At 38.7% G+C, this 13132-nt stretch overlaps 1 protein-coding gene across 12 annotated transcripts in view; it reads right to left on the bottom strand.

Moving 5' to 3' along the window:
- ATP9B (ATPase phospholipid transporting 9B (putative)) overlaps positions 1–13132 on the bottom strand; it is a 305109-nt gene that overhangs the window by 101589 nt on the left and 190388 nt on the right. The window lies entirely within an intron of this gene.

Below are 13132 nucleotides of genomic sequence, written 5' to 3'. Positions count from 1 at the left end.
GGACTTTTTAGCTATTTTTAAAATTTCATAATTTAAGTCTGTGTAGTAAGACTGCAATTAAAGCACATATGATGAGTCATCTGATTGGGGACAATTCTGCAGAGCCTTGCCTGGAGGCAGTGGAGTGGAGCAGAAGGCTGGAACCCTGTAGGCCTGGAAACCTACAACAGAGCGGCCATGTCAGAACATGCGCTCACATCACATCACTTTAGGGGGCAGGCTCTGCTTGTGTGGCTGCTGGCAGCGCAGTTCTTCCTATACAGCAACTCAAAAATGTTCACATGTGTCTAATTTAATCCTGTCAAGAAAGCAGACAGGATGTACTTATACCACAGAGTGAAATTGCTGATATTCAAACAATTTTGACCCAGCAAAATGGCAAGTCACATAGCTCAACTATTAATAAGTACACACTCGAAAAACAGTCTTGAGGAATCACAGTCAATGAAGGAAGTCTGTATGTAAGTTAAAGAACAACATTAAATAATCATACTTTGACTTATCTGTCCATAGAGTTCATATCTTAAAAATTCTATGTACTAGTTAGAAAGTAAGCCTTTGACAATTACACAGCTTTTTAAACCAGCACCTCACCATCTTTCGCTATTTAAAATACAAACTAATCAAAGACACAAGCACTAAGCGAAGATGACTCAAAGCTCCCCTGCAAGATGACACTCAAGGCTGGACACAGCACCCACTTGGCCTCCTGGTGCAGGACGGCTGCAGCTCCCTGGCGAGGAGGGCTGGCTGGCCATGCTGATGCCTACAAGTTACCCACATGTATGCCTCCAGTGCCTCCTAACAAATGGGCTAGAGATGAAACCTTTATCAGCTGTGCTGAAGACTATGTGAACTGCTGCCTGCCAAATGTTCAGAGGAGTGTTTGACAGGCAGGAAAGGCTCAGGAAAAGCTAAGGATATTCCCACAAATGGTTACTAAATAGCAGGGCTGTTCCACATGAGTTTAGGGTGAGTGGGAGGTTTGAAGAAGGAAAAGAAAACACATTTACATTAACTCTTCTTTGATTTGGGCTTTGGAGAAAGATTCTCTGTGAATCAGAAAAAGAAAGTGGAAGTCATGGGCCACTTAGCTAAAATGTTAGCAATACTCAAGAGGGAAGGAGGCAAGCAAGGGGCAAGGTGGCCAAGAAATGACTGCCTTCCTGTACAGAAGAGGAGAAAAGGGCTTGAAAGGGGGATTTGACTTCCTATTAAGCTTTTCATGGCTCTGATTCTTTGGCTTGGATATCTGCACTTTGGAAAACATGGCTTTCTATCTGTGTGCTGTGTTCTTTCAGATTTGCGTCATACTGTTTTGAAGAGTGTCAGCCTGCCTCAGCTACTATAATGCAAATGGGTTTCTGCTGTTAGCTGGGAATTTCTGAAGAGCTTGCAGTTGGCCACTGGGCTCAGGATGGTGGAAGCCAAAGGACCAGGATGGCTCTTCTGGGCGCTGCTCCTCAATCATGAGGGGCCTATGGCTCATGAAACCATTTCCGTGGTTATAGACTTACGCGGAGCTGTTGTATCATGGAATATTAAGTTATTTCATGGAATATAATAATTACCACTGAAATATGGTTAGTTGAATACAAGTGCTCTTGGAAGATTGTATAAAGCAGTAGCTACTCATGAAAAGGTGAGAGATCATCTTCAGGATGAAAAAAATAAGTAGAGCCACTGCAGGACTCAAGTTTACAGCTTACTAGCGAAAGATCACTGACTAAACTATACCTGACTTCAATTAAGACAATAATACCACATAGGGAGTATGTAATACCACACAGAGCACGTATAATACCACACGGGTTGCATATAATACCACACAGGACGCATCTAATACCACATAGGGAGTATGTAATACCACACAGGACGCATCTAATACCACATAGGGAGTATGTAATACCACATAGGATGCATCTAATCCACATAGGGCACATCTGCTACCACATGGGGTATTTAATACCACATAAGGAGTATATAACAACACATAGGGAGCATTTAATACTACATACAGAGTAGACAGCTTATATGCATGTGATTCACATGTACTTTGATTGTTAATACAGCAATTTCCTCTTTAATGTTAAAAATCTCCACGATGCTCAGATTTCAAACACTAAGCTGGGAGAGTATAACTATCACTGCTGCATTATGTGTAATTTTTAGTAATGTTCTAATTTTATAGAATTTTAAAACCTGGATCTCTACTGGGCTGTAAAGTACTATACTGTAACATGATGTCACCCCCTCAATATATATTAAACCTGGTATTTTGACAAGAATTATAGAAATAGATTATAAAGTAATAAATACCAGCTATATTTTAAGTTCATTTTATTGCTAATTTAGCAACTGTGAAATTGTTACCAAGAGACCTGTTTCAGATAAGTGGAGAAAGGTACCTGTCATTTCAGTTACCTGAGACAAAAGGCAGTCATGGCTTTCATGAAATATGAAAAATGAAATAAATTATCTTAAACAAATACTGTGTTCAGCAATGTTAGGAGTAGGAAGATACATGAATCTGTTTTATGCTACAGGAAGAAAGCATTCGTAAATATCGGAATGTCAGATCTCTTAATGATAGCTCCCTGCTGTCCGAATAGTTCCTTCTGCTCCACAGCTACAAAAGTGTCTGAGGAGGTAACTTGGAATCTGAACAAATTTGAAGTGCGTTTTCCTAAAATATACCATGCAATCTTATTTAGGCACCACGATGTTTGCTACATTTAAGCTCTAATTTGTTATAATTAAACCTGCAGCATTTATCACTACCAAGTAAACCCACTCCCACAACTTGTCTGAGAATCGCGCGAGATTCTCCTCAGGGAATGAATCTACCTGAAATAATTCACACGTGTTCCTCTGTCAGACTTATTTTTTGGATTCTAATCTGAGCAAAACAAAACAGAAGTCATTTAATCAGAATTTTTATCAAAAAAATTAAAATCTTTTCCTATAAATCATAAAGCTGAAAGGACACAGAGGCCATTTGATCTGAATTTTTCCCAACATTTGTCACTCTGTGAAATCTTTAAATTTTTCATGACACATCCGGGAGGCAGGGGCTGGCACCCAAACATTCTCCCTGGGTGAATCCCACCAGTGTGATCCATGCTGGAGACAAGACTCAAAATGTCTAGGCCTAGTTTAGACCTCTCTCTGGGCTTCAGATTGACACGTGTTCTATTTCCTATGAGATATCTTAGATTCATCACAAACACCCTGAAATGAATAGATACACAATGGGTGTTAACATTCCTACTTCCTCTCCTTATGGGCCAAACAAAATAAAACACGCACATGTACTCTTCCTCAGTGTGGAAAGTTTCTCCATCATAACAACTGGCACGGCCACCTGCCACTGCAGCCAGACACCAGGAGTAATCCATTTCCCTTTTCCTTCCAGTGCCTGCATCCAGATAATTAAGAACTCCTGCCAGTTCAACCTCCTAAGTTCCACAGCCACTGGCCTTCCATGCTTCGTAGGGAGGAGGCATAGGTAACTGTGTTTTACCTGTATTGATTCCTAATTTTCAAACCCTCTTAGACCAATGACAGACTTGATCTTTCTGAGCCTCAGGAATAGCATCTGTAGAGTGCCATGGTCATTGTGTGGATTAGGAATGATGCATAACAGAAGGTGACTGAGAGTTACAGTGGAGCAGGTAATCAATGACAGGAAATGATCACTGAACTGACGAGTTAGAGGGTTTATGGCAAATGAAGAGCCTGAGCTACAGCGGAGAGGGCTCAGGGAGAGGAGCGTATCTGTGCAGGATTCAGTGGTGGGAGCTCAGGGAGAGGAGCGTATCCGTGCAGGATTCAGTGGAGAGAGCTCAGGGACAGGAGCGTATCCGTGCAGGATTCAGTGGCGGGAGCTCAGGGACAGGAGCGTATCCGTGCAGGATTCGGTGGCGAGAGCTCAGGGACAGGAGCGTATCCATGCAGGATTCAGTGGAGAGAGCTCAGGGAGAGGAGCGTATCCGTGCAGGATTCGGTGGCGGGAGCTCAGGGACAGGAGTGTATCCATGCAGGATTCAGTGGAGAGAGCTCAGGGATAGGAGCGTATCCGTGCAGGATTCAGTGGCGGGAGCTCAGGGAGAGGAGCGTATCTGTGCAGGATTCAGGGAAGGCTCTGGAGTGCAGATGTGCACCAGGCACATCATACATACATGCATACGGTGCATCAGGCATGCACAGACACACAGCTTACACATGCTGTGTCGCTGGAACAAAGGCAGAGATATACCCTAAACATGGAAGCATGCTATTTGATCTGCATCCATTGCACAAGATGTAAGGACAAACAAATGTAGTCTTGGGTCCTAAGACACAGAAAATACAGCAGAGTGAACAGGCAACCTACAGAATGGGAGAAAATTTTTGCAATCTACTCATCTGACAAAGGGCTAATATCCAGAATCTACAATGAACTCAAACAAATTTACAAGAAAAAAACAACTCCATCAACAAGTGGGCAAAGGATATGTACAGACACTTCTCAAAAGAAGACATTTATGCAGCCAACAGACACATAAAAAAATGCTCATCATCACTGGTCATCAGTGAAATGCAAATCAAAACCACAATGAGATACCATCTCTCACCAGTTAGAATGGCAATCATTAAAAAGTCAGGAAACAACAGGTGCTGGAGAGGATGTGGAGAAACAGGAACACTTTTACACTGTTGGTGGGACTGTAAACTAGTTCAACCATTGTGGAAGTAAGTGTGGTGATTCCTCAGGGATCTAGAACTAGAAATACCATTTGACCCAGCCATCCCATTACAGGGTATATACCCAAAGGATTATAAATCATTCTGCTATAAAGACACATGCACCCGTATGTTTACTGCGGCACTATTCACAATAGCAAAGAATTGGAACCAACCCAAATGTCCATCAGTGATAGACTGGATTAAGAAAATGTGGCACATATATGCCATGGAATACTATGCAGCCATAAAAAAAGATGAGTTCATGTCCTTTGTAGGGACATGGATGAAGCTGGAAACCATCATTCTCAGCAAACTATCACAAGGACAAAAAACCAAACACCGCCATGTTCTTACTCATAGGTGGGAATTGAACAATGAGAACACATGGACACAGGAAGGGGAATATCACACACCGGGGCCTGTTGTGGGGTGGGGGGCTGGGGGAGGGATAACATTAGGAGATATACCTAATGTAAATGACGAGTTAATGGGTGCAGCACACCAACATGACACATGTATACATATGTAACAAAACTGCACGTTGTGCACATGTACCCTAAAACTTAAAGTATAATAATAAAAAAGAAAATACAGCAAAGTATTACAGAAAGTCATTTAAACTGATGTAAGCAAAATTCTAAATCCCATTATAATGTTTCTGAGTGGGTGTAGGAGGATTGGAGATTTGCAATAAAGTGGTGTTTTAGGAAGAGTAAGCTGCGTACCAGCTTTGAAGATGAGCTGAATCAAAGAAAGACCAGAGGCAAGTGGCAAGCAAAAGACATTCCCTGCTGCACATGCAGCTCACAGGGGCCGGTCTTCAGTGCAGCCAACTCCCGGCCTTTTGCTTAGACTGACAGTGGCCCCCAGGACCAGGTGCTGTGGCAACTGGGAAACAGAGTGCTTCAGGGCTTCCCTCACACTCAGGACTCTTCCGACTTTCATATGGGAAGTCACTGTGAAATACACAGAGGGGCCTGTGCCTGAACTCTGGGGACAAATGGGGTTTATTCCCCAGGCAAGCCCAAGAACACTGTTTGAAAAGTACTCTGGTTGGTTGAGAATGAATCAAAATTGGAAACTCAGGAATGGGGAAAGGTGAGCACCGAGATTAATGACTCCATGTTGTTAAGCAAACATGGGTACCAACCTGAAAGGATAGCCATCATTGCTTGTTGAAAATAAGGTTTCCATATTAAAAGGAAATAACTATAAAATTAGGGTTTGCAGATACAGATTAAATGATCAAATACTAGGAAGTACAAAGGAGAAAAAAGAATAAATGAAGATTAAACTCCTCATTATATTTAAGGGGAGTCACACGTTATTGTTTGGTTCTTGACTTTGATATTTGAAATCAAGGTTTAAATATGTATTTGATAAAGTCAAGCAGTGGCAAATTTTAAGAGACTTTTGCAATTTTCAAATAATTTAAAAATTTTAAAGTAAAATACATTCTGTATAGCAGTACAAATATATACACAGTACACACACACACACACACACACACACACACACACACACACAGTTGCCACACAGAATACACGAATGTGTGCATATAAATATAAATGAACGCACAAGAATGCAGGAGCAAGGCTGAACACCTATGCCAGGATTATGAAAGGAAGAAATATTCCCATTAAAGGCTAGCACTTTTAGTTTAAAAATAAATAAAATAAATACCGATTTATGCAATTTAAGAGCTACACCTTAAAACAAAATGTCTCCAAAAGGCTAAGAATAAAGGAATGGCAAAGATAAAAGGCAAATCCCCCAAAACCAAGCAGGCTGTGATTATGTTAAGTACTAATAACAAAGCTAACCAGGCAAAAGGGAGCCGGTTAAAGGCCACAAGGAGGATAAGCAGGAGCTTTTCAAGGTTAGAAAAGCTTAGTTTTCTATCCAACGGTAACACTAACCTCAGTAAAACTATGGAGGCAAGGATGCGCCTCAGGGAAGGGAGGGCCAGCAGGCGCAGGTCAGTGAGCCTGCTTGTGGAGCTGAAGTCAGGTTCACGTTTCCTGAACACATTTCCAGTGACTTGGAATCTTGAATGAAGATGCTCCAAGACAGAGGGTATCTCCAAGTACACAGCAGAAGCAAGTGTGTATGTCTTAGGAAATGAACCTCCATCTTTGTTCCCAAATGATTCCTATAATTAGTTTTCCAAATACGATTACCAAAAACACCTACCGTAACAACAAACACTACCACATAACAGAACAAAACAAGACACCAGAAGCAAGAGCCAGAAGACCAAAATACAACATAAAAAGATTGATAAAGGTATCCGATATTGATACAGATTATAAAACAAACGGATACATAAAAAAATTTTTTAAATGTTTGTGTGGAATAGGCAACTTTAAAAATGAAATAATCAATGTGATAAACCAACCAGAATTTTTAGAACTAAGAAATATCAATAATTAAAATTAAGAAATTCCTTAGTTTAACAGCTGATTACACACAGTCAAAGAATGAGTAACTTGTTGGACAGGTCAGTGAGGATGATACAAAATGAAGCATGCAAGCAAAAAAAGCAGAAAGTGCAGCAGCGAGAGCAGCGGAAACAAAGGCGCGGCGAGGACAGTGACCAAGCCCTGACCTCATGTCCCGTGTGGGGACACAGTGAGGACATCGACCAAGCCCTGACCCCATGTCCCAGAGCAGGACGCGACAGGTGGGGACGGGGCAGCATCTGAAGAGATGATGGCGGACTTTCTAGAATGAATAAAATAATCTAGAGTCAAGAAGCCCAACAAATCCTAAGTAATGTTTAAAAAGAAACATCGTACCTCAACATATTATGTAGGGTAGAGCGTACAATGCCACCGATGAGGAGAGGATGGAAAAGTGGCTGGAAGAGATGGAAGGACCCAAAGACGTGAAGTCTTAAAAGCAATAATAGAAGACAAAAAAGAAAGGTGACAGCCTAGAATTCTATACCCAATGAAACTATTTTCCAAGAAGGATGGCCAAGCGAGAACTGAGAGTTCAGAACAGACCAGCACCAAAAGCACAAAAAGCGAACACATTTCTGACAGAAGGCAAATTATTCTACTCTAAGATGCAAGAAGACATTACGAACCGAAACGTGGATAAACCAAAATGATAAGAGAATGTATAAACAAAATCAGTGATATTGTTAGGTTTAAGAATAACCAGGGTTTTCTTTGGGGTTTAAGAACAACTAGAATTAAAATAAATGACAAAAATGGTGTAAGTCTAGAAGGGAGCAAATTAAGTTAAATGCTTAAGGGAACTGACTTTTAACTCTGATAAGTTAAGAAGGTTTTTAACTTCTAGGGTAACTACTAAAAGAACAGAAACCACTTACATAACTTCTAAACTGCTGGAGAAAAAAGTTGCGTTACAAAAATAATAATAAAATGGCAAGAAAGGAGAAAAACATTGAACAGGTAAGTCATATTAAAAGCACAAAATAAAACAGCAGATTTAAACTAAAAATATAAACAGTATTATAATAATTCCATATGCACTACTCTAGTCAAAAATTATCAAAGTTAGATAAAAATTAAACTAATTACAAGATGGCATGCTAATACAAGATGTATGCTAATTACAAGAGACACGTAAAAATAAATATACAGAGAAGTTGAAAGTAAAAAGATGGAAAAAGATATGCCAAAGAAATTAAAGACAGCTGGCATTGCTACATTAACACAAAACAAAGTAGAATTTAATGCAAAAAGCTTTAGTAGAGATAAAGAAAGTCACTTTATAATGAGAAACTGCTTAATCCAGTAGGAATATAGATAACAATTTAAATTTGTATGCATCCAATATCAAAGCCACAAAACATAAAATACTAAAAATAAACAGAATTCCAAGGAAAAATAGACAAATTCACAATAATGATGAGAGATTTTGACAAATTTCAGCAACTTTTATGAAAGAGAAAAACCCTAGTGGTAGACAGCAACTGAAAAACAAGATTAAGAATCTTGATCTGATCACACAGATGAGATCCTGTGACCAACAATTGGGAATGCAAGTTGTTTTGAAGCACACACAGAATGTTTACAAAAATGGACTAAATATTGGACCCTAGAACAAGTCTCAACACATTTCATAGATCTGAAGTTAAAAAGGTATGTTTTCTGAGAAAAATACAATCTAACTAAAAATGAACAAAGATGTATTAGAAATTTCTCAACTATGCTTATAAATTAAGATAAGAAATGTTTGTAATAAGCATGGGTCAAAGATGAAATCACGTCGAAATTAAAATATTCTGTACTTAACAATAATAAAAATACTACATATGAAAACTTTTGAAATGCAACCAAAGTAGTACTTATAGAAAAATTTATAGCCTCCAATACATATACTCACAAAGGGGGGAGAAGGTGAAAACTAATCAAGGAGGAAATAGATAAGTAAGAAAACATTAATGAAATAGGAAAATAATACACAGCACAAAGAATACATAAAGACAAGAGTAGGTATTTCCATAAGAAATAAAAGCTGGCAAACCTATTGGAGGAATGGTCAGGAAAAAAAAGAAAGCAGAAAGGGCAGAAATAACAAGTATGAAGAATTAAAAAGGTTCATATCACAGACCCTATGTATGTCAGGGATAACAGGAAAATATGAACAAACTGTTGTAAATAAAACTGAAAATTTAAATACTTGATTATGAATTGAAAACTATAACTTTGCACAACTGACTCAAGAAATTAAAAACTTGAATAGTCCCATACCTAAATAGTCCCATAACTAAATCAAGTGTGTCAAAAATGTTTCCACAGTAAAAAGTTGAGGCTCACATGGCCTTCTTCTCATGTAAATGTTCAAGAAATAAACAATTCCAATTTTAGATAAATTATTTTAGAGAAAGAAAATGAGAAAAAAAAATGTTTTTATGAGACTAGCATAATCCAGATACCAAACTCCACAAAAATGGTATGGAAAATAAAAATTACATGTCAATTTCACTCCTGTAAATCAATGTAAAAATCTCACAGAAAATACAAGCAAATGGAATCTAATAATAAACAAAATACTAATATACCATGATCATGTTGGGGTTTTGCCCCCAGAAATACAAGGTTGGTATGACACTAGAAAGTCAATCAACATAATTTACCGTGTTAATACATTAAAGAAGAAAAATTTAAAGATGAAATATCCTCAATAGATTTAGAAAAATATTTCCTAAAATACTTTCATGATTTAAAACAACTTTTAGCAAAATAGGAACAGAAAAATGTCCTTAAGGCATTAAAAGGCTTCTATAAACAAACTTATAGCATACTTAAATGACAAACTGTTGAAAGTTTTGCCTTTGAGGATGGGAACAAAAGAAGAATGTTTATTATAATCACTTTTCTTTAACAACATACTGAAGATCTTCGCTGCAGAAACAAGGAAAAGAAATAAATGGTGCAAAGAACTGGAACAAAAAAAAGCTGTTATTATTTACTGATGATATGATTATATATAGAAAAAATTTAATACACCTAGATTAATAACTAAAATCAATAGGATTTTTACCAAGATTGATAGTCAATAATTTTATAGAAATTAATTTTATTTCTTTACATCAGCAAAAAGAGAGGAAATGGTTCCTTTAAGAACGATATTTACAACATCATTTTAAAAATCCCAAGTATCTAAGAACTGCTCTAACACAATTTGAGAAGACTTATTTTAGAGAAGACCTAAATAAAATTGAGAGATACACCATATTCATGGCCAAGAAGAGCTAAAACACTCTTTAAAGAACACAAGGATGAATGAAAGAGAATAGAGAACCCAGAAATAAGACTGCACACTTACAACCATCTGATCTTCCACAAACTTGACAAAAACAAGCAATGAGAAAATGACTCCCTATTCAATAAATGGTGCTGAGAAAACTGGCTGGCCATTTGCAGAAGAGAGAAACCGGACCCCTTCTTTACACCATACACAAAAATGAACTCAAGATGAATTACAGACTTAAATGCAAAACCCCAAACTATAAAAATCCTGGAAGACAACCTAGGCAATGACATTAAGCACACAGGCATGGGTGAAGATGTTATGATGAAGACACCAAAAGCAATTGCAACAAAAGCAAAAATTGACAAATGAGATCTCAATAAACTGAAGAATCTCTGCACATCAAAAGAAACTTATCAGCAGAGTGAACAGACAACCTACAGAGTGGGAGAAAATTTTTTTGCAAACTGCAGATCTGACAAAGGTTTAATATCCAGCATCTAAAAGGGACTTAAACAAATTTACAAGAAAAAAACTAACAACCCCACTAAAAAGTAGGCAAAGGACAAAAAGACACTTTTCAAAAGAAGACAAACATGCGGCCAACAACCATATGAAAAAAAGCTCAACACTGGGCCAGGCGTGGTGGCTCACGCTTGTAATCCCAGAACTTTGGGAGGCCGAGGCGGGCAGATCATGAGGTCAGGAGTTTGACACCAGCCTGACCAACATGGAATAAACCTAAACGCCCATCAATGACAGACTGGATAAAGAAAATGTGGTACACCTACATCATGGAATACTATACAGCCATAAAGAAGAATGAGATTCTTGTCCTTTGCAGGAACATGGATGGCACTGGAGGCCATTACCCTTAGCAAACTATCGCAGAAACAGAAAACCAAATACCACGTCCTCATTTAAAACTGGGAGCTAAATGGTGAGAACACACTAAATGTGAGAACACACAGAGGAGAACAACGCACAGTGGGGCCTATCAGAGGCTGGAGGGTGGGAGGAGGGAGAGTATCAGCAAAAATAATTAATGAGTACTAGGTTAATACCTGGGTGATGAAATAATCTGTACAACAAACCCCCATGACACAAGTCTGCCTATATCACAAACGTGCACATGAGGATAGACTTGTTCTATCAAACATCGAACTATTATAAAAGTCTGTTAACAAACACAGTTTGTTATTTGGCGGGAATACAAAAACAGTCCAAGGGAACAGAACAGGTAACCAAAACAGGCCCATGTGTATACAAATGCTTGGTACATGGCAGATGGGGCCCTAGATCACTGGGAAAAGTCTTTTCTATAACTGGTGCTGAGACAATTGGTTTGAAGAAATATGGTATTTAAAAACCGTACTTCACACCATATATATTAAAAAAAATACACACTTATAGTGGTCAAAGGAAAAACAGTTAAGCTTCTAGAAGACAATGTAAGAGAAGAGTTTCATCTCCTTGGAGTAGGGAAGGATTTTTAAAACAACATAAAAAGTGATAACCAACAAAAAAAAACTCATATATTTGGCATGTAAAATCAATAACTGTTTTTTCATAATTTCACCAATGGGTGAGCAAAAAGTCAAACTACAGATTGAGAAAGATACCAGCAAAACATAAGCCGAGAAAGCCTTGGCATCTAAAATATATAAATAACTGCAAGCTGCTCAGAACACCAGACAAAAGACTTAGAAAGTTCACAAAAGAGAAAATCTAAATAGCTAATATATATGGGCATTATTATTTAGTCTCACATCAATCTGGGAAATGACCATTAAAACTGCAATGAGAAGCCCACTTATACTAAGTGTTGCTGAGGATGTGAACTATCCTCCACATTGATCTTGGAATGGTAAATTGGTACAACCACTTTGAAAAACAGTTAAACATTATCTGGTAAATTTGGCAAATAACACAGCCAAGTAGTGCCGCTCCTAGATATCTTTTTTTTTCCTTTTCGTTTTTTTTTTTTTTTGAGACGGAGTCTCGCACTGTCACCCGGGCTGGAGTGCAGTGGCGCGATCTTGGCTCACTGCAACCTCCGCCTTCTGGGTTGACGCCATTCTCCTGCCTCAGCCTCCCAAGTAGCTGGGACTACAGGCGCCCGCTACCACGCCCGGCTAATTTTTTGTATTTTTTAGTAGAGACGGGGTTTCACCGTGTTAGCCAGGATGGTCTCGATCTCCTGACCTCGTGATCCACCCGCCTCGGCCTCCTAAAGTGCTGGGAGTACAGGTGTGAGCCACCGCACCTGGCCTGCTCTTAGATATCTTATACCAGGATGCTAATGTGTGGAGTACACATTCATGGAATGTTAATAGCAGCACTGCTGCTCACTGTAAAAAAAACTGGAAGCAACCCAAACCCCAAAACAGTGGAAAGGATCACTGAATACACTGGAGTGTGCTCACGCAAGAGAATGACAAGCTGCAAGAAACGAGAAGAGGACAACATAACCTCCTGTACGCAGCCATGTAAAACAAAAGGAATAAGACAAAAAGAAAACATCCAGTATGATTTCAATTATAGAAACTAGCAAAACAGGAAAAACTAATTCACAGCTGACCCTCAAACAACACAGGTTTGAACTGTGCAAGTCCTCTCAGATATGGACTCTTTTTAGTAAGTCAAGTCAACCCTCCGTATCTGAGGGCTCTGC

This window comes from Pongo abelii, chromosome 17, assembly GCF_028885655.2.
Source record: "Pongo abelii isolate AG06213 chromosome 17, NHGRI_mPonAbe1-v2.0_pri, whole genome shotgun sequence".
Classification (NCBI taxonomy): domain Eukaryota; kingdom Metazoa; phylum Chordata; class Mammalia; order Primates; family Hominidae; genus Pongo; species Pongo abelii.
The sequence above is the reverse complement of the archived record's forward strand: the minus strand, read 5'-3'. Positions and strand labels throughout refer to the sequence as shown.